We start from the raw sequence: 2,128 nt of genomic DNA, 5'->3' as shown, positions 1-2,128 counted from the left end.
ATCAGCAAACTTGGATATGTTACTCAGTCCCTTCCTCTAAGTCATTAATATAGATTGTAAATAGCTGGAGCTCCAGCACTGATCCTTGCGGTACCCACCAGTTACAGTCTGTCAACCCAAATAAGTCCTGTTTATTTCTACTCTCTGTTTTCTGTCCATTAACCAATTCTCAATCCATGGCAATATATTAACCCCAATCCCATAAATCCTAATTTTGTGCAATAACCTCTATTGTCGCACGTTATTGAATGCTTTTTAAAAATCCAAATATACTACATGCACTGGTTCCCCCTTATCCATCCTATAAGTTACATAGAATCATAGAATGGTTACAGCACGGAAGGCGGCCATTTGGCCTGTCGAGCCCCTGCCGACTCAGCTAGTCGCACCCCCCTGCCCATTCCCCATAGCCCTGCAATTTTTTTTCCTTCAGATACTTATCTAACTCCCTTTTGGAAGATAAAATTGAGTCTGCCTCCACCACCCTTTCTGGCAGAACATTCCAGATCTTAACCACTCGCTATGTAAAAAAAAGTTTTTTCTTACATCGCCTTTGGTTCTTTTGCCAATCACCTTAAATCTGTGTCCTCTGGTTCTTGACCCTTCTGCCAATGGGAACTGTTTCTCTCTACCCTGTCCAGACCCATCATGATTTTGAACACCTCTATCAAATCTCCTCTCAATCTTCTCTGCTCTGAGGAGAGCAACCCTAGCTTCTCCAGTCTATCAACGTAACTGAAGTCCCTCATCCCTGGAACCATTCTCGTAAATCTTTTCTGCACCCTCTCTAAGGCCTTCACACCCTTCCTAAAGTGTGGTGCCCAGAATTGGACACAGTACTCCAGTTGGGGCCGAACCAGTGTTTTATACAGGTTTATCATTTCCACACTTTTGTACTCTAAGGCAGATATGTTTATTCTAATTTGATTTCTTTAAAAATCAAGCAAACAAAGCTTTGAGAGAAACCAATAGGAAGTTAGATTTGGAGTAGTAAGACAGGAGGGAAACTGTTTTGAGGACGAAGGAGCGTCTGTATTTTGCTCGCTGCCCTTGGAGTTAATGAGTGGAGTGGCAGATTGGTGTAGGGTTAAGGGTCAGGGGGCGATAAGGAGATTGAGTGGGTAATTCAATAGGGAAGAGCTAGGGACAGTAAAGTGAGTGAGGTTGTGGTAGGAAGTGTGAAGGTGAAAGGAAAAGATACAGAATGGAAATGGGCGGTAGGGGAAAGTGTGAGTGAGGGAGAGGATGGGAAGGGAACCTCTGAAGGCCACATGTTCTTGTGGACTCCAGCCCAAATGAAACTGGCAGTTATGGTTGGCTCCTTTCCCCACCTCCCACACCACACCACCATACTACACTACGCTACCCACCACATCACAGTACCTAACGCACCAGAAAGGAAAGAAGAGAATATGAGAGAGCAGCAAAAAGAAGAGTTTAGGGAGAGAAGCAGAGCAAAGAGAGAGAGATGGAGAGGAACAACAACACAAAGATAGCAGAGACAAAGTATGAGCGCGATCATACTTTTCAACTTAGCGTGTTCAAAACCATGGAGATGGACTTGGTAATATATTAAAAATCATGCATTTCCCATCAACTTTTCCATTATGTCAACATTAATGGTATAAGCTGCTTATGCAAACTTGTCACGTTGTAATTGCACAGTAACGCACCTCAGTTTTGTGTCTCCAGCTCCTCAGCCTGTACTGTTCACAAATGTATTCTCCATCCAGCGATTGGATATACGGCACAGAAACAGGCCCTTCAGCCCAACCTGTCCATGCCGGCATTTATGCTCCACTCGAGCCTCCTCCCGTCTTTCCTCATCTAAATCTATCAGCATAACCCTCTATTCCCTTCTCCCCCATATGCTTGTCTAGCCTCCCCTTAAATGCATCGATACTATTCACTTCAACCACTCCCTGTGGCAGCGAGTTCCACATTCTCACCACGCTCTGGGTAAAGAGTTTCTTCTGAATTCCCTATTGGATTTCTTGCTGACTATCTTATTGATAGCCTCGAGTTATGCTCTTCCCCACAAGTGGAAACATTCTCTCTCTACCCACTCTATCAAAACCTTCATAATTTTAAAGACCTCTATTAGCTCATCCCTAAGCCTTTTTTCAAG

This window comes from Pristiophorus japonicus, chromosome 15 (assembly GCF_044704955.1).
Source record: "Pristiophorus japonicus isolate sPriJap1 chromosome 15, sPriJap1.hap1, whole genome shotgun sequence".
NCBI lineage: Eukaryota > Metazoa > Chordata > Chondrichthyes > Pristiophoridae > Pristiophorus > Pristiophorus japonicus.
This window is presented reverse-complemented; position numbering follows the sequence as displayed.